A 24,399-nucleotide genomic window follows, 5' to 3' on the forward strand; every position below is an offset into this window, starting at 1 on the left:
GCTTCCACAGTGATTGCTGGTGGACAATGGATTTGCTACTCTCTGCCTTGAACATGGTGGATTTCTGCTGTTTCTTGTTAGAGTGGCACCATGAAGACAACATAAGCATATTCAGAGCACTTCTTGTGGGGAGGAGATTCTGCTGAAAGCAAGATACTGATTGCTTTTTTTATTGCTTGAGGCAGTGGTGATATTGGAGGATGCCTCTCTCATACATATGAGGAAAGAGCAAATAAACTAACTTACAAGTATCTAATAAACAGAGGCTATGGTGAATCCAGCAGAGACAGAACACTCGAGCAAGGGATTTGCTTGGTATTTGAATATTTTTTCAATTGCTGCCTTTGTAGGTCATATGTATTCCTGTCTGTTCTACTGTTGATCTCAGTTACACTATCCTCCTCCAGCTCATATCCTTTTCTTTCTCAGTCCACTGTGGCTTCAAGGAACCAGACAAGTCTCTGCAGGAGCAGGGGCAGGGGGAGATGAGAGAGGAGCATGCATTCGCAAGAGAGGAAAGGTCATGCTTAGTTTATAGCAGGGGAGGGTTTTGAGGGTACTTGCAAAATGTCTGAGATGCATTGATGAAAGACATCATTGCTGCCTGTTTGAACTGCTGCTCCCCATTTTCTTCAGGCTAGCAATCCTGTGGCAGCATGAAGGTATGTGTTTCTGTGCATTAACAGAAATACACTAATAATGCACAAATGCTCAGTGAACAATATACTAGTATAACCACACCCATATTTCTGCCTTGAAATACCACATCCTAGCTAGGGCTGTTGCTTTGAAATTGCATTTTATGTCCTATGTAGATATTGATAAATAGGTCTAGTTGTAGACTGTACTATGAGTACAAGGCTTTTAAGGTTCCTGTTGACAAGAAAAAAAAATTGGCAGGTTTCTATTAAAAAAAGAGAAGGTGAGACAAAAAAGGGGAATATCCATAATGACATTTGTGGTGATAAACATACAGAGAGTAAGTGAATTAATTTTCCTTATAATGGAACATGCTATGTACTTTATAAGAGAACTAAGGAATAATCAGAGATCACAGAGATAAGCAGACCAGCTGGTTGGGATAGGTCACAACTTGGTATTGAAAGGCAACTGGAGGACTGCCAAAATACTTCTGGAGTCCAGGCCTGGAAATCAGTATGATGCAACTTGCACACAAATTCAAGAAGAATAAAAACTGCACAGCAATTAGCCAAATACACCGCAGCATAACAGTGATGACAGGAAAAGCTCTGCAGCCTGGCTTGCACCAATGCAAACTGCCAGCACAGGCAGGCATGGAGTGTCAGTAAAGAAGGATTAAAGAGTAGAGGGACAGATAAGGTCATCAAGGTGCATAACTAAGTGGTTGCAAATTATTTGGTACATGCCTGTCATATATATCTTACATGTTCGTGTCTCCCACTATGATTGATTTATGTCTCCCTGCCCTTCTATCATTTATTTATGGGATGGAACAGGAATGAGTCCTCATGAGACAGAGTACCATGTGCTACCTGTGGAACCTGACATTAGCAAATGCTTGCTTTTTGATTCCCCTGCTGGTCCTAGATTTATACTGCATATGTTTCAATTTAATTGCCATGGTACTGAGTCATTGCTACTAAAATCTGTTTGTGCTGAAAGCTCCTTGGATGATTGTAAGTGTCAAATGATTTGAAATGGGTTTTGAGATTGCTACTTGTAATATATCAGCTACTGAACCTCAGGAGTTCCTGCTTGATTCTCCATAAGAGATGATTTTAAGGATGCTCTTCTACATATGCACATACATAAATGTATATATAAAAATTGCACATAAAAATAAGACATAATAGAAATATTCCAGAATCCTGCAAATCTTTATATACAATGCACCATTAGTTATGAGTAGTTTCTTGATGTCAATGGGGCAAATAATATTTTCATATTATTAAATAGACTAATGATCAAATTAATTAACTTCTGTGTGCTTCAATAAAAAATTGGTCTACTCAGACTATTAAAGGAACAGACTAGATTGTCATTTGTAAAACTAATACCTAGTAAATAGCATTAATGTTACAAAAAGAAAAATATTCCGGCTCATTGTTTCAAATTCCAGTCTTTATTTCTGTTATTACACTAAATTCAACCAAGCTGGGACTTTACTCCACAGTACATGCTGTCAATATTCCTATTTCTTTTGTTTGTTGTTGTTGGGACCCTGAGTGCTTCTAGGGGGTTTCTCTGCCTGGGATCAAAGCCAATCTAAAGAAAGCACAGCTGGTTATCTTGGGGAAGAAGAGACAGAAGAAGCTTTATTGGAAGTCACTTGCCAAAACAAGCCTCAGTGGGGGCTTCAGCCATATTTTCTTGGGAGCTGCTTCAAGCTAAGGCTCTTGGATGTGGCCTGTAGTAGCAAAGCGTGTTCCTTTAAGATATGTTGCACTCTTGTAATGCATAATGAGAGGTAAATTTCAGAAAGAAATCTGCTATAATAGTAGTCATCAAACCATTTAATGATTCTAGCATTAAAAATATGTATTAGAATTTAAAATATGCATATGCCCACCAGTTCTTGATAATTCTTGCCCACCATATTTTTCAGGAGTATTTCCACTGATGTGAAGTATTCTTGATCTTGTTGAGATCTATTAGTCTATGCACTTTTCCTGAAGTAGTAGTAGTAGTATTTATATTATCTAAATTTTAATGCTAAATAGCTAAATCGAGCTAATTACAGTGCTTAACATTTTCAGAATTCTAATATAGAATACTATGTATATTAATTAGTTCATTTTCTAACAGTTCCTCTCACACAGTGGACAAGAAAATAAAATCTCTAAATACTTAAATAATTAGATGAAGTTTGCAGCCAGCTTTTTAAAAAATTGTCTTATTTTAAGTGGTTTTTTGTTTGTTTGGCTGGTTGTTTTTTTAATGTCATCCTGCTTAAAGTTATTTGAACCTAATTTTCAGAAGAACTTGTGTCATTGTTCAGTCAGTTGAACAGCAAGAAACATTTGGTATCCTATAATTGTATGTGTAGACTACTGACACTTAGATGAGAGGACATGTTGTAGTTTAGTACAATCTGCATTCCGAGCTCCTAAAATACAGGAAAAGTATAGTGTGACAGATGAGTTTACATGTGGACTTGAGCATTTGAAGCTAACCAAAACTCAGCTATTGAACCTCTCTGTGGCCTTCAGCTCACCACTTAACTTCTTCAAATATTGTATTTTTCTCAGTTGTAATGAACAGTGAACAATGTTACCACAGACTATTGTTTGTATACAAACAAATAATGTGGGATTCTGGGAAAAGTGATAGCAAATGCAGAAAGGACTGTAAAGTTTTTAAGGCTTCACAAGCTAGCAAAATTAGGAAGAAAGGTCAATAGTTCTGGTTTTCAGCATGCCATATAATTTGATGCTTCATAGAATCTTGCACTGTCTTTCTCACCCCAGTGTCTGAGCTTCTTTCAGAAGCATTTAAGCAATGTGAATAATTTTGTTTTACATGTGGTTTCTTCTCTAAACCACAGTGTCTCTCCCTTTCCCTCATGTAACAATCAGGGAGCCAGTTCATGACAGTGTGTGTGGATGTGGATACATTTGTATTTACACACACATGCTCTATAAATAAACACATGTATTTTCTTCCTAAGTTGATCAAAGAAGCTGAATCTTGCTCAAGTTAGTGAAGTAAACTCAGTGTTTTAAATGCAGATATGAAGAGTCAAATAAATGTCCAAGTTTTTTTTCTTTTTGAAAACTCTTTTTAAAAAGGCAAACTTCTTCTTTCCAAACATTCTATCTCTGTCTGCATCAGGTTTCCCAAGAGAAGTTGTACCCTAGAATAATATTTCAAATGTAAATCTTGAGTAATTAATTTTAATTCTGACAGAGATGGGAGGTAGACATTGATATTGGGGAAATTCAAATTTCTCTGTAGTAAAGAGTAATTGATCTTGTATAAAAAACATTTTTATAAACATTTTCTCCTGTAATAATGCTGGAAAATGGTGGCTATGAGGGAATGGGCTTCTTTGTATTTAGGCTGATGGTCTTCTAAACTCACAAACTCAAAACTAAGGCCCAACAAACCTGAAACACATACAATCACTTGTATATCCTATTATAGTTTTTCAAACTATTTTACTATTGTTTAATTAAATCTCCTCTTACATGAGATAAGAGGATTTGCTTCTTGAATCACACTATCACTCAGGTTGGAGGGGATTTTGGGAGGTCACCAGTTCAACCTCCTGCTCAAAGCAGGGTCAACACTGAAATCAGACTGCATTGCTCATTGCTTCACTATCCTCACTAGCTGTTGAAATTGCCACAGTTTCAATTTATGATAATTGTCTTTCTCCCACTGCGTACCTCAACAAAGGGCCTTGTTTTGTCTTCTCTTGTAGGAAAAGATCTAATCTTGCAGCTAATAGAAGACTGGTGTTAAGTCTCTTTTTTCTGTTCCTGCCACAGCAGACAACTCCAGCTTCCATCAGCCTCTCCTTTCAGAGAACATCTGCCAGCACCTCGCCATCTTGGCTTCCTTCTAGCTCTAGTTTATCAACATCTTTTTTGTATTAGGGTGCCCAAAACTGGACACAGTATTCCAGATGCAGACTACCAAATGATGAGTAAAGGGGAATAGTCATTTCCCTTGACCTAGCTATGCTTTTCTTTATCCAGGCCAGGATGCTGTGAGCCTTCACTGCTGGCTGGTGTTTACCCACTGTCCACCAGGATCCCCAGCTCTTATTCAGTGGTGCTGGGTGGCCTGTCAGTCCCAGTCTATGCAATGGCAAAAGGTTAGTCTGGTCAAAGTGCAGGGCTGTATATTAGTCTGTGTTGAACTTCGTGTGGTTCCTGTCAGTCCATTTTCTACCTTGTCTAGAGACAGCCCTGCCCTTGAGCATTGAATATATTTATGGGATAAACATTGCAGCTATTGCTGGCTTATGCTGACATTAGTTTTTTAAAATAAATATCACATCCAATAGAAATTTTAGAGGAAATTTCAGTGTGATTATGAGGTGGAAATTTTTGGCTTATTGGAATCTGAAACTCCTATTACAAAGGGTGTAAATACTTTATTACTTCATTTTACACTGAATTTCAGGGAGAACTACTAGCTCCTTATTGTCTCCTATCATGCTGGAGCAATAGTTCAGCTTCTGAGGACTAGAAAAAGGATGGGACCTTGGCTCTACTCTGACGTGGTGAAAAGAGTGCCACCTACTGAGCCTGTGGCCCAGTTTTGCAAACTTAAGTATGTAAAGCATAGTCTTTAATCCAAATTCTGACTCAGTGCAATCAAGTTTATTAATGATGTGAGTTGATGCTGTTACACTACAAGATGTGTCTGTACAAGCCAAAGAAACCTGAGATTTTATATGCTGATAGCTAGGAAATCTTCCTTCCTCAATGTAGCAATAAAATAATGACCTAACAGGGAATGCATGTGTATTAAGTTTTGTTACCATAAAACTGATGGAAGTGCAGCTGTCATGTAGCCTCAGCAAATGCTGAGAAAAGGAGAAAGAAAAAGAAAACTTAAAAAGCATAGCAAAAGCTGCTACTGAAAAGAAGAAATTATGATGGCTGGTTCCAGAGAAGATGTAAGGACTGTGTAACGTGAGGAAGGAACAGTCTAGGAACTAGACTATATACCTAAGAGTGAGTGTATAATGGCAATATTTTTACAAAACACTTCATAAAACTTTTATTGCTCAGTAAGATAAACAGTAACATACAGTTCTATAAACACCATGGTGTCTAAGTGTGCTGCTTCTATTTTAGGTCTATAAACTAGTTGGTGTACCTACCAGTTCACTTGTTTTTGTTCTTATCCTGTTTGGTATGTTTAGGAAATACAACCATCCTTTCCTACAGATTTTGCACCTTATAGTGTGTTTCAGCTTTGTCCTTGTGGTTACTCTGCTTTCTTTGGCTCAGCAGGATTCCTATCTACCTTATACGTTATTTAGGAGGCAATTATCAAAACCAACAATGTTAGAATGTCTCCCAGAGCAGGGCAGAAAGCACACTCTCTGGCCTGCGCAGTGTTAGCTTCTGTAGCCGGATGATGACGTTTCTGTCATTGTCTGCTGCTTTTACACGATTATGTATTGTGAAACACAAGACGCTGGTCATCATTTTGCTCCAACCTCCAAAGAGGTGAAGTACAACATGCATTTGTTCTGTCTGCAAAGAAGAGGTACACTTTGCTGTAACAATATGATTTACAATCACAGAAGACTGGTGGTGTTTGTGTTTGTTGGTGGTGGTTTTGTTGGGTTTTTTTCCCTCCAGTGAAAAGTGAGATAAGCAATTATAATCTTATCAGTATCTGATGTGCTTCATGGGAGGCACTGATTGCCTAACATTTGTAACAGAGAGGAAATAACTCCAGCTTATGGAATCTGTCTTTTCAATCTTTACTAGGGCAAATTAAGAGAATGGGTTGTATGCCTTTGACTACAGCTAGTCATTAAATGTTCAATTATTTATATTTGCTTTACATATTAGGTAATTTGTGAACACCTGTGAATATTCTTTTTGTACTGATTTATATAGTTATAGACCTATTGCTCCTCTCTATTCAGAAGTTTGGAAGAGCAAATGAATTAATGGTAATATGAAGAGTTTTCCTTGAAGGTTGAGGCAGTGTCTATTGAGACAGTGTTGCATCAAATGATACCCATGGTTAAGAAAGAAAAAAACTTTACCAGTAGTACCTGTGGCTACTATTTTGCTCTTTACCTCCATGTGTCTCTCACTGTTAGTCTCTGCACTATGACAGGAAAAGATTGGGTGTGGTAATTAGACTACTGACCTGGGACTCGTCAGAGAAACCTGGTTATGCATCTGATATGTTCTGTAGTCATGGGCAAGTCACTTCTCTGGGCTTCTGTTTCTACACATCTTGAGCTTCCCTGGTAAAAAGTTCTGCAGGAACTATTGAGAAAGAAATGCAAACTACAGTAAGCAATGCAAAAATTACTTCTGTATTTCACTCTATAGAGCAATACATGCTGGAAGGGAAACTGCCCTGCTGGTCTGGAAAAAAAAAAAAAAAAGAAGAAAGCAGCTATGCTACTGCGTGCACTGAATGATCTGAGTCTGGATGAAGTAAACACGTGGCAACGTGCACATTAGAGAAAAATGTTTCGCGTTTTCATGTTGCTTGGCACATCTCACTGAATGTGAGTATAATCTGTGAATGCTGTCTAAAGGTCATTTTGTAATCTAAAAGTTTCATTGATTGTAAACAAACTCGAGTAGCAGAGCAGTCTACAGAAGGAGCAATGACAAAGCAGCTTCTTTATTTCCTGCCTTAGTAGGGTAGAGTAGCATGCCTGTATTGGCCAGCACACTGTGTTTTTTACTCTCGGACCAAGGCAACAGAGGAAGCCATATTCCTGTAGACGAGCTGAACATTTTTAGAAACCTCAGCAGTATGTGTTCTTGTGAAAGTACATTTCAGGTTTTTGGTAAAATAGCCAACAGTATAGACATGACCTGAGGATTTGCATTAGACAAAAATCCTTTCTCCCTTCCCAGTTTTTCCGTTTTTTCTTCTGAAAAAGCTGCGAAAAAAGGGCCCAAAAGGGGGAAACAGAAAAACACGTTTTCCTCCAGTACAAGTGGTTCCTTAAAAACTAAAGGTGTTAGTTTGTTTTTCTTTAGACAGAAAAGCCATGAAGCCTAACTTTGCTGGGGAGGCCGGCACTGAACTCGCGGCATCAGAGCGGCGCGTTCCACCAGGTGTTGGACACGGCAGTATTTTGCAGGGCTTGGCTTCCAAATCAGTGCTGCAAACTCTCTGCCCGCCCCTCACTCGTTGGGGTTTTCCCCTCCTTCCCTGCCAGCAGCCACAGCCGAGCGCAGAAGGTCAAGCCGAGATGTGTGCACAAGGGCAGGGGGCCCAGGCAGAGGCGCTGAGAGCCCGCGGGGAGCTGCGCCTGGGGGGGAAGGGGGGGGGGGGGGGGGGAGGGGGGGGAGGAGGAGGAGGAGGAGGAGGGCGGGAGAAGGAGGAGGAGTTGAGGAGCCCGGGCCCGGGAGCCTCCCCGCTTACCGCACTAGGAAGTGACGCTTTCCCTGAGTCCCGGAGAGAAAGAAACAAAGTTTGGGTTTTTTTCCCCTCCTTCTGCGCCCCCGCCCCCCTTTCCGAAGAGGCGCTCCGCGTCCTCCGCGGCGCCCGCCGTGCCTCGCTGCGCAGGTGAGCCAGCACGTTCTCTTTCTTCCCTCTCATGTTTTCCGCGCCTTTATTTTTTTTTTTAATTCGCACGATTTGCTTCCGTTTTCCTGCCATTTTGGAGAGAGGGGTGGCTTTCCTGGGGCTTTTCTTTTGAGGGTGGTGGTGCGTGCTTTGTCTGTGGGTGCTGGGTGCAGGATGAGGAGCAGAAGTACCTGTGGAGGTGATGAGGGCGGCTGGCTCCGCGCCCGAGCCGCGCAGCTCCGCGGGGCCGGGGCAGCGGCACTGCCGGCCCGCCTGCTGCGGGGGGCCGTGCTCGGCTGCTGAGCCATCGCCTCCCGCCTTGCCGAGAGTTGTTACGAACGCTCCGGAGGGGTTTCTACGCGGCTGCCTGGCTGCGGCAGGGCGTTCGGGATGTGTCCGTGTCCGGGTGAGCTGCCTGCGGATGGTACTTTGCGGGATTGGTTTGGGTCGGGGAGAGGTTCCCTTTGCTCGCTGCGTGACGGAGCCGGGGCAGCCCGGCGTGTGCGGCGGCCCTGGGCGCTGCGGGGAGCCGCCGAGCCTCGGCCGCCGCCGAGCGAGCAGCGTGGCCGGGGTTAGATCGCTCTGCTGGGGTTTACGCAGTGGAGGGGGATGGGGAGGAATTTGTTAGATAATTTCTGAAAATCCCGTGCTCGCCAGTGTACAGCTCTTTTCTGGCAGCAACTGCAAAGGACTGATTCGTTGCAGTTTAGCACTAAAAGCTAACAATACACCTACGCGCGTATGTGAGAGTCTTATATAATACTTACGGGGTTTTTTTTAAACAGGCATAAGCAGGATTTATTTTTGGTTTGTAAAGTCTTGTGTGGTAGCAGCTTGCAGAATTAGCGAAACATTCGTTTTGCTCGACAGAGATTTACTTTCCACCTTCTTTAAAACAGCTTAATTTTTTATAATAATTTGATTTCATTCTGACTACGTGTTTTGAGCGCAGTTTAAAGGCCATCTGTACTGGAGCAAGCAAGTTAAGGGAGGGGAAGAGAGAAAAGAATTGTCCTAATGCGGACACTGATATTAGGTTGTTTAGAGGGCGAGACTGCAGTTCCAAACAGAACAGCATCAGCTTTATGACTGTGTGTAATTACAGAGTGATTGCATAGGACAGCATTGTTGGAACGAATACGTATACACAGGCTATTGTGCAAGATTTCTGTACCGAACAAAACCTAGGTTTGCATTGCAAATGCTAAAGAGAACGTATTCTGCATTGAACTGCCACGTTCCTCTTTAACTTAATCGGAGAATTAGAAGAGGAGGTGGGGAGAAGTGGAGCGAGGCTGATCATAGAAGTCACAGACCTGAAATACGCAGCAGAAATGCCTCGAGTAGTCTCTGAAATCACAGCAGACAGAAACTGAAAGCTCGTTGAATCTGTGGGTTCATGTTTCTAAAGTGATTATGCAGCAAGTGAAAATCAAGCAGGCTTGCTAAAGCTCCTGCAGGTTTAGTGTAATTCTTGCTCTGGTCTGATTTCTTCTGTGCTTGTGTTAAAATAAGCAACTGCAGCTCAGCTAGCTTGCTTGGAAATGGAGAGAAGAGTATTGAGGAGAGTTTCTGTGTCAGGCCACAAAAATTACAGCTTGAAAGGAGGTACGCTTAGAGCATGCTGCTTCAACTTTAACTAGAGTTCCATCTTTCTTGCAGGCAGTATTGACTGAGGGGATAGTAAGAAGCATTGGTAATGTGTGCCACTGACACTGTACTAGTAAGTGTTTTAGGTAAGACTTTGAAAGACTGACATAGTTATGCCAAAGTTCTTGTGGGTACAACTTAAGGTCGCTAAGATTTGTTTTTCAGAGGTGCTGATTATCTGTTATTTTTATCATCTTAGTTTTGGAAGTACTTGAAATTAAGGAAATATCAGATCTGAAAGATTTCAGATCTGGTACTCAGAAATTGGCCTTTCTAATATTAGAGACATTTTTCTAGAAATGTTATCTTTAGCCATCACTGCTGATATCTTAAGTGCGACAAAGGCTTGTAAAGTGTTTTGAGTACTGTGATGGAAAGTACTATAAATATGGAAACCTGCTTTAAAATTACTTGATGTTCAATTAGAACATATTTTAGCTAAACACACAGATCATCTTATTATTGGTAGTTTCCTCAGGTTGTCAATGAAATACTTCATGTAAAATGTCTGTAGCTTTGTTAATGAAGAATATACAGATGTACTGATGGTGGTGTTGGTTTTCTTTTTTTTTTTTTTTTTAGCAAGTGGCTAATGATCTACAGGACAAGGCCTGTCACTTGATAAACTTTCATAGTCATCCTTCTATAATTTTATTGGAGCATTTTCTTTTAATACAAAATGCATATATGTTAATCTGTGCATTACTGTGGTGTTCTACCTGTAGATTTTTCATGGGATTGTACTTCATGTCTTGTCTGACTTGTCAATCTGTCCTATACTGGGTGTTTTAATGTCAAAATTACCTCTGGAGTAAAACAGGAATAGTGCTTAAAGATTCCTTGGATCATTTGTAGTGGTGATACAATGTAGTCATTCCTTATGCTAAGTCTTTTGCTTTTCACAACCTGTGTGTTAGGAGAGAAAGTTTTAGGCCAAGATTCCTCAGGCTTGTATACTAAGGAGTAGGTAACTTGCATGTCCTTGAGTCGTCCTGTGGTACTCAGTGGAATTAGTCATAGATATATATACATTTGTGTGCATGTTAGCAAAACAGAGGCATAGCCGTGCTGGCCTTTAACCCGTCGAGGTGCAGGGGAGTAGTGGTAATATGAAATGGTGAGAGCTGTAGCACAGTACAAGCATTTTGAGAATCTGCATGGACATTCCAGATATTAGTTATGTTTTTGCATTTTCACTCTTACTATCACCTGTCAGTGGTGGCTGCAGAACTGCAGGAGATATTTTCAAGCCTGTCATCCCTTCCATGACACTGTTCTGTCGAGCTGCTAAGCTATCCCTTAAGTTTCCCCTGATGGAGGACCTGCAGCCTTTCTTTGGAAATGGGCACCTTGGTGATGATGGTACAGCAGTGTGTATGTGGGGAGGTGTGTCCAGGCCTGTAAGGAGACAAGAGTGACTGTCATGAATCAGAATGGGAGTCTGCCTAACCTGTGGCCTGGTTTCCAAAGATGGATATGTTTCCTATATGCTTAGCAATTTTTGAGTTTCTACTCAGGAAACTTACCTGGTTTTCTGTTGAGCATAGGTAAACATTTAGCAGACACTTTTTTTAACCTACTGATGGAATTGTTGAATGAGGATGTTGGTAAGAGCTCATTTTTATTGTTTCACCTTTTCTAAAAAACATCACCACCACCAAAACCAGATATCTTTTTCTTGTCTGAAGCATTGTATAAAATCTTAGTAATGGTTGCAGTAAATTACAGTGTATGCTAAAATGAAGTCTAGTAAATTTGCATGCTGTCTCCAGTGCAATTAGTTAAATTCTAAATGACATAAAGTGAGAAACAAACCACTTTTCTCTGAGTGTTCACTGTGTGAAAGGGGGAGGTGAGGGAAACGAGCTCTGGTGGTGAGGTTTTGCAACACATGTCCAAAAAGCTGCAAGTTCTGGCATGGGCAAGCCAAGGCTCATGAGTCACAACCAAAGAGAAGACTTGTCACTGAGCAATTTGTAAATAGGAGGGATGTACTGCTAATTCAAGGAAATATCATCCTGAGGACCTTCCTTAATAATTGGAAGTGTGGCAGAGAGCTGTCTGTCAGATGGGAGTTGTTTGTACTTTGAATCACACGTTCCCTTTAGTGTGATTTGAGCATCCAAAGCAAGAAATCCTCGTCATGTGTTATGTAGGTCCCTGAAGGAGGTGGCTGGTCAAGTAACAATTTCAATTTCTGTAGCTGCATACCAGCAACTTGCATTCTGCATGGAAGCTCCTTGGCAGCTACAGCAGCTTCCAGTGCACAAATGACATGTGTTTGCAGCATGAGGCTGCTCAATAAGCAGCTCACAATGCTTTGCATAACTTCTGTTTCTGAATGGTCTCCAACTGTAGCCCTTCTCAGTGCTCTGCTGATCAACTCCAGTGACTGAAAAATACACAGAATGTTATGAGTAAAACCTATAGTCGGCACACTGGGAAAAAATGTGAATATATGCATTTTGAATGCAGCCAATATGCAGGTATTTAGGAGCAACCATTCAAATGTGGATGGAGAGATAATCTTGGTAGTTAATTCTTTGCTTTTCTGACTGTATTGATGCTTTTTATCATATTTGGACAACCAGCGATAACCAGACTTCCAAGTAATATAATTCATTACTATGTATATAATATGGAAGATGTGCAGATATTCTTTGAAATGTACATATCCCAAAAATTAATGTTCTCTTTATGTACAAGTAAATTGCATGAATGCCCCTTGTTGAAGTGACAGCTGTTGTTGTTCAAGAAGTTGAAAACTGGGAACAGCTTGATTTGGAGGGGGTGGCAAAGCGTTCAATATGTGTTAATTTTTTGTTTGTTTGTTTTTAAAGGCATCTTGAAAGGCCTACAGCAAAACATGAAATAATGCTTTCTTTTTTACTCTTCATTAATTAATGAAAATTAATTATAAAGTTTTGTATAGTTTGACTTAAGTATTGGTAATGATTGAAACTTGTGAGGGGAAGTGGAAGAGCAAGTACTGATCTCTTCAGTCTCCTGACCAGTGACAGGACTCAAGGAAATGGCATGAAACTGTGTCAGGGGAGGTTAAGTTGGATATCAAGAAAAAGTTTTTCAGCCAGAGGGTGGTGGGGCACTGGAAGAGCCTCCTCAGGGACGTGTTCACAGCACCAAGCCTGACAGAGTTCAGGAAGTGTGTGGACAATGCTCTCAGGCGCACGGTGTGATTCTTAGGGTGTCCCGCGCAGGGCCAGCAGTTGGACTCCAACTCAGCATATTCTGTGATTTTAAACGTTAAATGCTATTAATGACTAAAGTAGTAAACTGAGAAACAGTTTTGATATCTTTTTTACTAAATATGTTACCGATTCATTACATGTTCAGTGTTGAGATATAAAGAGACAGGGAATGGAATCAAGTCCATATCCATGCTTTATTTTTAATTTTCTGTATATTATCTTTTCACATGAAAATTGGTTCTCCGTTGCTTGGCTTTCCCCATCATAGCTTACTAATAGGAAAGGTTACTGCAATAATATATATTGGTATATCCTCTTGTCATTTATTTTAGGAAGACAAATTAAATGTGTATGTATATTTATAATTATACATTAACACACACTATTCTGTTAATACACCATTAAATTTCTCATGTTGTAACTCAGGTCCCCTGAGTGTTTTTTGACTGTTTGTACTATTATTTCAAGCTTAAATATTGTGCTAAATTTTGGGGTTTATCTTAATTTGTTGTCTTTGATAATGTTGCTTTTGGTCTTTCTAGAGCTATAGCGACCAAAACATGCATGAATTGTGATTACAAGATTTATTCTTGTCTTTTCTTTTTTTTTATAATGAAGGGCATTTAACTGAAAGGATTTTTGAAATACAGGTTTAGTTTTGCAGCCTGGTAGTAGTACAGTGTTGTGTGGTTGATTTCCAGGTACCAGATCATCTGCTTCCCTTTGGTGTGGGTAAACTAGAATCTGTTGTTCTCTGAAGCTGCCTGTAGTGGGGCAGTCAGCCTGCTGAAATGCTTGTCATCTTGTCTGTGGTTTGCATCATGATGAGGTCCAAAGTTGAATAATCTCCAATTTGAATAATCTCCAAATTGCCTTGTTATGGTGTAGTTCATAGGTAAAAGTGCATCCCACGTTACTTGACATTATTCCGTGATTTCAGACTTGGCTTAATCGTGTATGCTTGTGTGCGGCCTTATCTGCTGCGCCTGCGTACACTCAGGATTCCTTGAGCATCTCCTTTTGAACTCCTGCATGTCTCCTGGCGATTTGTCATTAATTGCATTATTGAGTTTTATAGTAATGCAAGTCAACTATTCTTGCAGTTTTATAATACTCTTATCTCTTCAGATTCTCCATCCTAAACAGTCACCTTTAGACACATTGAAAAGTAAAGCAAAACGAAGTGCCATACATTAACAATACTCTTGATATTTTAACTGGATTATTCGCCAGAAAACTGTTGTAATTTCAGGCTTTATTTCTTCCTACATAATGTATTGATTATTCTTTCATGCACTTCGTGAGAGTTTGCTGTGTTTGTGGAAAATTGCTGCACTTGGGCGGAGGAGAATTTAGCAAACTACTTTCGTATTTTAAATTCGGTTTTATACCATTTGAGAAAAAAATACCAGCACTACCAAATTCCTGGTGAAAGGAGGGAGAGAAAGACACAGCTGTAAGGCCTTCTGATTTCTTTAGGAGATTCCAGTGATGACAATTTAGGATCCCAAATACTCATCTGTGTGAAACTGTCAGGAAAATCTGACTGGTTTAGTTTGATTTCAAGACTTGGAAATCTCTGAGTTGAATTATTTTCTTAGAATCTTTTTCAACAAGCTCTAGATGTTATCCTATATGAGACATGCTAAATGTAGGGAACAATTATAATATTTATTCTATTTAATTAAGATTATAAATTTTGTTTTTTATTAGAAAGCTGTATCATGAGTAAACCATGTAGTCTTTCTGTAATGGTATTTGTTTAAATTGACATGTTTTAAGAGATGTTGAGATGATTCCTTTACTTGGAGAAGTAAAGGAATATATTATAAATGAAAGCTATGACTAATGAAATATTACTGTACCATTGAGCATTCTTATTATTAAGAGTCTAAGATGTCCTCCTTGAATAGTTGGAAAGTCTCTTGCCTGTAAAGGGTGAGATTGCAAGTAAATAATTGTGCAAAATGTTGCATTTGATTATGGGCTTCAGTTTTTTCTTATTTAATTTCGATATTGAAGTGGTCTTTGTTGCTATTTCTAAATACATTCAAGAGTACAAAATGTATTTAAGACATTTCTTCTTTCCTGTTGAAGTATGAGAACTACATAGACTCCTCCTCAGTTTAGTCCTCTTCTTATTTTGGCAGAAGTGAAATATTTCAGGTATGGTACTGACTCAGCTGACTTATTTTGCTATTGCAGCTCTCTTTCTGTAGAAAATGTACTGTAACTTTTTCTGTAGAAAAATTTGATCTGTAATAAAAATGCCCTTTTATTGTCTAAGAATATGAAAAGAAGAATCTGAAAGTCCTTATAAACAATTAGTTTTAATTTTGAATTTGAGATGTAAAGAACAAACATTTGAAGAAACGAGGTATTAAAAACCTGGGAAATTTGGTGTAGCTGATACTATACTTAGGTTTTGCACGTGTTAACAGTGAGTAAAGGGCTGCCTTGCAAGAAGCTTTGTTGAAGTCAATGCTGATATTTTTTATTTAAAATATGAATGAAGTTAGCTGATTTTTTTTATTTACAATATAAATAAACCTAGTTACCTTATGTAGTGGGTTGACCCTGGCTGGACCCCAGGTACTCACTACAGCCGCAGTACTACTCTCACTCCCCTCTGCAACTGGACAGAGGAGAGAAAAAAAATAGTGAAAGATTCATGAGTTGAGATAAAAGCTGGGAGGGGTCACTTACTTATCACCATCACGGTTCTTCCCAAACTGCTGTCCCGTGGGTCACTTCTCCGTGGGGTGCAGTCCTTCACGAATGAGCTGTACCAACATGGGTCCCCCACAGGGGCCACAAGTCCCACCTGGGAAAAACCTGCTCCAGCGTGGGCTTCCCTCCCCATGGGCTGCAGGTCTCTGGCAGGACCCTGCTCCATCCTGGGCCTCCCACAGGTTCACAGCCTCCTTCAGCTATCCACCTGCCCCAGCATGGGCTCCTCCATGGGCTGCAGGTGGGTCTCTGCACCCCGATGGTCCTTCATGGGCTGCAGGGGCACAGCTGCTCCACCATGGTCTGCACCACGGGCTGTAGGGGCCACAGCTTTGGTGCCTGGAGCACCTCCTGCCCCTCCATGTGCACTGACCTTGGTGTCTGCAGAGTTGTTCACATGCTCTCACTCTGCTCTTCCCTGGCTGGAATTCTTTCTGCGCCACAACCTTCTGTTCTTAAATGTGTTATCACAGAGGAGTTACTCACACTCTTGATTGGCTTGGCCTTAGCCAGCGGCAGGAAGTCCATCCTGGAGCTGGCTGGCATTGACTCCTCCAGACAGGGGAAGCTTCTAGCAGCCTCTAACAGAAGCCACCCCTGTAGCCCCCCCACTATCAAAACGCAGCCACGGAAAGCCACTACACCTTACCTTTACAGAGGAAATTAAAATACAGAGAGCTTTGTTAGCAAAAGAAATAAAATGCAGATTTGAAGCCTTGATTTGTAAGTTTTTCTCTAAAACTGGAAGAGCTTTTTATTATTAATAATAATTACTATTGATATAAATTGCACACTGGAAAATTCAGTTTCCTTATTCAGGTAATCTCTCCTGGCATTTTAAAATGAGCTAGCCTGCCTATGCAGGTTTTTGTTTGTTTGTCTAAGAATGACATCAACATATGTTTGCTAAATTGTTAAGCACGGGAGACAGATGAAACTTGGATAGACTGGTCAAAAAGAAGCAAGGCATCTATAACACAGAGGTGATAGAGCAAGATTGGAGACCTTTTACTGGCCTTCAGGTTGCACTGCTGCTTTTTAGCAAGTTTATGGATTTCTCCACTAGGCACCTCTGTCAGAGGTATCATTAGGCAAGTATGAGACCAAGGGCAGTGGCCCAAATACTTGTCAACACCAACACTTGCTTGACCATGCATGCGTGGATATTTAGTTAAAGGGACAGTGTATTTGATACTTGGAGTTGATGTTAAAACACCCACGTTGTCAAGGTGCTGCTGCTTCTGTGCTGACAAAAGTCATGTTGAAATGGCTTTTTGGTTTTTGTTTTGTTTTTCCCAGGGGTGATAAATCAATAATCTGTTCCAATCCTGATCAGTAATATTCTATTATTATAGTAGTGTCAAGTTATAGTTAATGTTTATGGAAGGATGATATTTAGATGAAGGGCAAAACTTCCTGTTTTTAAAAGACAAGCTGCAAACAAACATTCTCATGCACACACAAAATAAAAAAATGCCAAGGTAGGAAGACACTTAAATTTAGAAGCTTTTAATGTTTCCTTCATGAGATATGTTGGTATTTAAACTCTACTTGAATTTTGATCTCAAATTGTAAATGCTAAGTCCATATACTACAAAATAGCATACTTCAAGGACCATATGACAAAAAGCAAACAAGAAAACTCAGTATTTGAACTGATTCACATGTTACTCAGCTAAAGAGCAGAGATGGCACTACCATTTGCAGCAACTCTTTGGTGTCAAATACAGAAAGATAATTTCTTATGAAGCAAAAAAATCCAGTTTTCTATATTTTCGTCAAAAGTCTGAGCAGAGATCTAGTGAAAAGGGTTTTTGAGAATAATTCAAATCTGCATAAGATGATTTGCTTCTACACTTTACATCATAAGGATCAGTAAAAAGGACTACACTTGCTCTCAGGCTACATGGTATAGATAAGTGTACAGTTTTACTTCCATATTCTGAGGCAGTATGGTTTTAACTGCAGGTTTTTACCATTTTACCGGTTTTTAGTTTGAATAATATGTAACAAAGGCGCAGGCTACATTTAGACCTTTAAAAGGCTAAGTGACCTATAGGTTTCCCTTTTGTCAAAAGTAAATTTGAGGGTCTGATTTGCAAGTGAAGGTTGCAATGCTGTGACTGGGCCTGTACCAGCAGTTCTTATGGCGATCTGTTTCAGGAATACAGCCTAGAAATTGAAGTTAGGGGGAGCTTTCTAATATATATAACTTTCTAAATATATGTTTAAGAAGTCACATCCATACTCTTCCCAAGAAGGCAATGGCATTGTGTAGCCTTTTAAAATATTAAATAAAATCTTACTCTTAATCTCTGTTTCAGTAGGCTGAAGTGCTTTCATTGTTCTTTTTGTGACAACCCAACCTTAAGGGGAAGTGATGAATTATGATTTCATGGAACCTTTTATTCACCCTTAGACAAAACAAGCTGCTTATACTGAAACTAAAATGGTCAGCACAAGGTACCTTGAGCTTAGAACAAGTCACATTCTTTGTCCTCACCCAGAATACCCATTAGGCCTTCCAGTCATGGAATTTCCTGGATTTGATGTATGAGCCTGCACTTGCATCTACAAACTTAACATAGTTGTTAAGACAACTATGGGATAAATAGGACTAAAGACAGGCAGACTTGAAAGAGAAGACAATAAAATCCTATTCAGGGAGGAAGTGTTTTCTGGTGCCATAGGACACACAAAAAACCTGTTTCCAGCTTTCTCCCTTTCTTGCAAGCTTGCTGCTGAAAAGCAGTTTACACTGTTTGTGCCTTGTTATCATCCTCATTTTGTGGTGAGGTAATTGTTTTCAACCAAGAGGCTACAGAACCTTACTCTGACCTAACATTAGTGGCATAATGTGAGTGGGAATGGAGATTTTTCCCCACGCAGGTGAGTTGATTGACTGATTGAGGGGGGCTCTGATAGGGGAAGGTGTGATATGTGAGTCTGAATTTGCATCTCCATGGCTGGGTGAGTGTTTTGTCAGCAGACTGTGTACAGGAGTTCACGTCCTCTCACGCCGACTGTGTTTGAGAAGGAGCTGACTTTGCTGTTATGAAATGGTTATTGGCACCCTCTGTGGTGGGCACACAGAGCCACTTAAGATACAGGCACTCAAGTCTTGGGTAAAATAGCAACTTTTTGCATTGAACTGCAGATACATGTTTGCCTATATACATTCTCTGTGGGTGCCTTTTGACTGGCTTTTGCCCAGACACTGTGATTAAAAGGCTGATTTTTGGTTCTCTATGAGCTGCTTAATCCCATCATATTCTAGAAATCTGAGATATGGAATTGAGACTTCTGGATTGTAGTCTAGAAATGAGTCACCAGTTTCTGCGTGGAACAGATTCCTAGAATCGTAGAGTATGCTGAGTTAGAAGGGACCCATCAGTATCATGGAGTCCAACTCCTGGCCCTGCACAAGACACCCCAAGAATCACACTGTGTGCCTGAGAGCGTTGTCCAAACGCTTCTTGAACTCAGGCTTGGTGCTGAGTAGATTGAGATTTCCCTAGCCAGGTTACTTGGCTTTAAATCATGTTGTCAGTGAACAAAATTGTCTCCCTGGTTCTATGCACTTAGGTGATTTCAGCCTGGCCCTTATGCAGAGTTATTTCATACTTTTCTGTTTCTGGGTTGGGTAATTTTGTCAGTGTCATTGAAAAGGTAAAAGATGGAAGAAACCAAAGTGGTGGATCAACTTTCTCCCTTAGAGCATGGGTTCAGGGCATTTTTTACATTTCTCAGCTGCTCTATTGTGGTTTTTTTATTGTGGAGATGAATAGAACTACTTAATTTTGCTGTGCTAAAAAGCATTTTAAGAAGCCAGTTCTTTCTGAGTGACTTGATTTATGAGAGAAGCACAGTTTGGAGGTAGAAGAATATTCTGTGTTCAGTGACAGCTATAACAGAGTAATTTTAAGTGACAGAATTTGCTTAGGAAAGTGCTCTAGGTTAAGTGTAGGATGCCTGGCTGTTTACAAGTAACTGTCTAAGCTGCACAGTTTGGATGCATGGAGGCAATGTGAAAATCTATTGACATCTTTAGTTACTCAACTAGTTTATTTTTGGGAACTCATGAATTGGCAGAACACAGTGACCCTGTCTGAAAGGGAAAAGCATCATGACTTTGAATGCAGGAGACTTAGTGAATATACTTGCTACTATTTCTTTGCAGCAACTATCATGGAGATTTTAACCCTTTGCTTTTCCATGAACATTTTTGCATAGTGTTGATATATTTTAATGAAAATCTAATACTACTCTGTCAACACAAAATGGCTTAATGTGTCAGATTTGAAGAGTATGAAGTTTTCATGCTTGAAAAAGGGGAAAAATTATTTGGTGATAGATTGCTTGTTGGTAACTTTTATGTTATACCCTTCACTGGGAATAGCTATAGCCTGGATTCAAAATTGGTCCTGGGCACAAGAGGCTGCAACATAAAAACGTCAGAGCAATCTTGCACACAAGTGATATTGGGTTACAAGCAAGTAAGGAGCTGAGAGACGTTGTATTTATGTATACAAAAGCACAGCTGTATTTTGTATGACACTGATACTGTTTTTGCACTATGTGGCTAGAGAGACCCAGTAGACAGAATCAAAAATTGACAGTAACAACTGCAAAGTGTTGTGGAAATTTTGTTCCTTCTATCGTAAGTTTTCTGCTCGTGACTGGTTTACTGAAAACCAGTACCCTTCACATAGTGCATAAGAGTGAAACCCAGACAGCTTTCTTGTAGCATGTTCCTTGTAGCTGCTACTTATAGTCCTAGTTTGGAGAGCTGATACAAGTTTGCATGGGGAGTTTATTGTGGAAGACAGTTGGTTTTCTCTTGGCCTTTCATATTCAGTACTCTGACAGCATCAGAAATTCAACTGCATTGTCAGTTTAGTTGAAAACAACTTCATTGCTGGAAATAAATAACTTCAAAGCATTTTACTTAAAGTTACTTGCAGTCGTCTTACTGAAAAGTTAAAGTTGTGTTTGTTACTCTTAATTATTCCATATCCCTTTATTCATTCACACAGTTCACTTGTAGTCTCACACCAGCATTGCAGGATTTCTTGCAAATGCTGAATTGCGAGAGCAGATAAGTTACTGATCACTTTGAAAGGAAAGAATCACTGATCTGATTTTTGTGTGTTATAAAAACAAAATTTTTAAAATGCCCACAGATGAAGAAATAAAATAAAGCAAAGGTTAAGACTTGGCAAACTGACTGGACTTATGGAGACCATTTTACTTTAAAGATGACTTCTCCACCATCCTTTTTTTTTTTTTTTAATTAGAAATAGAAGTGGTGTGGGGTTTTTTTTAATAAAAAGGAAGATCTGGAAAACTCATGTGTCTGGAACAATGTCAGCTTATCTGTTCAGTAACAGTCCTGATCCCCTACTATTGTTAAATACAATTGCTGGAAAAATTTGTCTTGAGTCTCACATCTTAATTGAAGGCAGGGATGTTAATACAGTGAGTTCTTTTTTCTTCTCAGTGCTGTCAGTGCTAATTTTCAGCTTCATTTTAATAAATTTTCATTTTGTCTAGCATTTTTTATAAGATGTGCCTAATTTTAAGAATACCATTGCAGTATCTTTTAAATACTAAAATATAGCCAGCTGAAAATATTTTTCCCTCCTATTTGTAGATGACCTTAAACACAAGTTTAACAATTACAAACACCTTATTGGTTAAACATGAAAAGTAATGGTGAAAAAACTCTGAGGTCCTTGATGCATCCTTTAAAAGAACTTGTTGAAAGCAAAATAACTGCTTTTATTTTAAAATTTAAACAAAGGAGCATGTTTTTGATGATTGCAAAGACATTATTAATATGCTGGAGCCTTTGTAATTTAATCGGATTGTGTTGTGTAATGCTTGTTTATGGGGATAAAGCATTATTTTAAGAAAAAATATTTAAGTAAATTACTTAAGAAACAATTTAGATGGAAGAAATTGTTCATACCTGCAGTGTGTGTAGTCATGTAAACGTATGCATGTAAATACAGCATAGGTGTAACATATGGCCAAGATAGAATACAACTAGTTAATGATAAAGGGTGTTGTTTGAAGTCACAACAACAAGCACATTGTGCTTGCAAATAGCATTAGTCTTCTCTTCTTACCAAACAAGATATACAAATATGTTACGGCCTTAATTTCATTGAAAGCATTGCATCTCTTGGAAGTTGAGGATTAAAGCAGCTGAGAGAGAATTTGTTTAGGATTTTTTCTTGAGGATTGTTGGTAGCAGTGTATGGGGTTTTTTAAATATTAAAACAAAACAGAAAAATCTTCCCCATTAATGAAGTCTGAGTGCTGTTATGTAGTTAGACTTTTTAATTTATCATTTTAGGGAGCTTCCTTTCCTTGCAGTGGAGAACTTGGAAAAGGAGCTGTGTATATTCATTGCTTGTAGAAATGCAGAATAAGTAGTATAAACAACAAAAGGGGTTGTATATTTAAAAAAAAATAGAAAAGAAAAATCCTCATCTAAGACCTAACTGTAGTAACTGTGTTCCAGGACGCCTTTCTGTGCACTGCAGGACAGAGTGCAGGACTCTGTGCTGCCAACGTCTATAGCCCCGCCTGCCTGTGCAGGGGTGTTTAGTGCCTGGCTGAGCCTGGGTGGGCCTGAATTAATGAAGGTGGGGACTGAGTGTCACAGCAGCTGCAGCCACAGGTCGTGGCATGCCAGGCTGCCTGTGAGGGCAGGGGGAGCTGCCAGGTGCCTGTTTGTGGGGGCAGCCTGTGCTTCATGACTCTCAAGACCGGTGAGCTCAGCTGCAGGGTGGACACAAACCCTTTGAAAGATAATGTTTCTTCAGGCTATCACTTGGGTTCTTGCTCAGCAGCTGAGGCATTTCATTGGGAAATGCAACATCAGAAAAGCATGCTTTTGGACTCCAAATGGCTTTGGAGCAGCTGTACTGGAACAGCTAAATAAATATGAGCCCCTGTAAGAGGAAATAACTTTTCTACCAGATATATGCACAGATGGATTGTAATCATAGTGAGTCCAGTGTTTGCCTGAACAAGAGAGAAAACTTCAGTAGAGACCTATAAATGGAAATTTGTGCTTATACCAGCTTCTTGTAGCAGCGATTGGAGTACACTACTCCTGTTTAGTAGGAACGAGACAGGCATCTCATGGAGTTTGAAAAAATAAAGGACCTAGGGAGACACCAGCCATGAGCTGCAACAGCAATGTATGCTAAAATTTACTGATGCCCAGATGCCTCCAAAAGTGTCTGGGAGCAGTTCTTCTACAGCAGTGTGAATGGACCATGGTAACATAGGTCTGTGTGCTGGAGGTACTGACCTACTGGACATCAGTGTGCTCAGAGAGAGCAGGGGAGGATAGCACTCCCCTGCCAGGGAGAAACCCAGTGTTTTGCTACCTCCAAAATACAGAAAAATAAGATATTTAAAAAAAAATTTGCAAATTTGGAAGATATCTAGTAATTACAGATACACTTATTTTAAAATATTTTGTAATAGTAGAGCAAAGTACTGAGCTAAAATTATACGTAGACAGCACTTATGAGACTTTGATGCTTATTCAAGAAGGAATTATGATTGTAAAATAGTGGATCTGGTATAAGATAATTCGAGGTTTATTTAATTGGTTTGTTAATGAACAAGGGAGTTCTTTAATAAATCCTGAAGTACTGAAGTTCATAATTTTCAAATTTTAATATGTTTCATGAAGAGGGCGTTGTTACTGGTGTGATTTTGCTTTAAAAAGGCAGCTTCAAACTGAAAGCAAATTCGTAGGTTTAAACAACACCCTCTGTGTCTTAAAATAAATGGATTGTCTCCTGATAGAAATGGTGCCAGTACCCAGAGGAGGCCTTAGGGCCATGTGATGGAGTTGCATGCCTTAAAGGCTAAAACGTGACTTTAAGTTAGTGCATATATTTGTAATTGTATGTCTGTCTTTTTTTCTTTAAAAAAAGAAAAAAATAAAGGCTTATTCAGTTTTAGTGTGGGAGGCTGGAGGTGGTCAGTGATTGCTTTTAAACACTGAAGTTTTCCAGAATGCCTGGGAAGGACATGGTGCTGCTTTTGTGGTGCACGTTCGCTGAGGTCTGCGCGGCAGCAGATCTCTGGCAAGAGCTTGCTGTGCTGCACAGACCAGTTTTCCACAACCCTCAGCAAGTTGGTCACCATGGATTATTCTTTCCACATGTCGATTTTGCGCATGAAGCTACTTTAGGGAATTGAAGCCAAAATTCAAGAGTTTGCTTGAAGAGAGTGTTAACCATTTACACATATACATCTCCCCGCATTCCTCCCCAGAATGATGGTGAAAAATATTCCTAGGCTGATTTAGTGTAACAACTCAGTCACTCTCAATAGTAGAGACTGTTGTAAGTATACAGATTAGCAAGAAACACACGGTGGGTGGATTTTATTACTGAAGAATTAGTTCTCCACACTGAAGAGGAAAAGAATGTGTCCATGTTCGGCTGCGGAAATTTTTACTATTGCAGCTAGACAAGCAAAGTATATTTATTGCTGGGGACTTTATTTTAAACTGTTTATTCAAAGACACCAGAAGTGTCATTTTACTTAAGGCATAAAAAGT

The 24,399-nt window shown here is 39.7% G+C and overlaps 1 protein-coding gene across 2 annotated transcripts in view; it reads left to right on the forward strand.

Annotated features, from left to right (window-relative positions):
- The first annotated feature begins 8,093 nt into the window (after positions 1-8,093).
- ELMSAN1 (ELM2 and Myb/SANT domain containing 1) overlaps positions 8,094-24,399 on the forward strand; it is a 59,231-nt gene continuing 42,925 nt past the window's right edge. The window contains exon 1 of one of the 2 annotated variants that reach the window (XM_027707061.1): positions 8,094-8,214. The gene's annotated coding sequence lies outside the window, so the exon portion shown is untranslated. Of the gene's footprint in view, positions 8,215-8,524; positions 8,621-24,399 lie in introns of those variants that run through there. The other variant, XM_027707067.1, reaches the window with a different exon arrangement.

This window comes from Neopelma chrysocephalum, unplaced genomic scaffold (assembly GCF_003984885.1).
Source record: "Neopelma chrysocephalum unplaced genomic scaffold, ASM398488v2 Primary Assembly neopelma1_24, whole genome shotgun sequence".
Taxonomy (NCBI): Eukaryota; Metazoa; Chordata; class Aves; order Passeriformes; family Pipridae; genus Neopelma; species Neopelma chrysocephalum.